Genomic DNA, 205 nt, shown 5'->3' with positions numbered 1-205 from the left:
AAAAGAAAAATAGTATTTAATAGACTGTCATTTTATGGCAAGGGCTTTGTAATAATTCTTCATAAATGTCTAATTTTGAGTACATAATATTAACTATATTAAGTATTCTTGTAGCTTCATAATTACGGTTGAACCACTGATGTCACATGGACTATTTTAACAATGTCCTTACTACCTTTCTGGGCCTTGAACTTGGTAGTAGCAT

The sequence above is a fragment of the Barbus barbus genome (genome assembly GCF_936440315.1).
Source record: "Barbus barbus genome assembly, chromosome: 46".
Taxonomy (NCBI): Eukaryota; Metazoa; Chordata; class Actinopteri; order Cypriniformes; family Cyprinidae; genus Barbus; species Barbus barbus.
The sequence above is the reverse complement of the archived record's forward strand: the minus strand, read 5'-3'. Positions refer to the sequence as shown.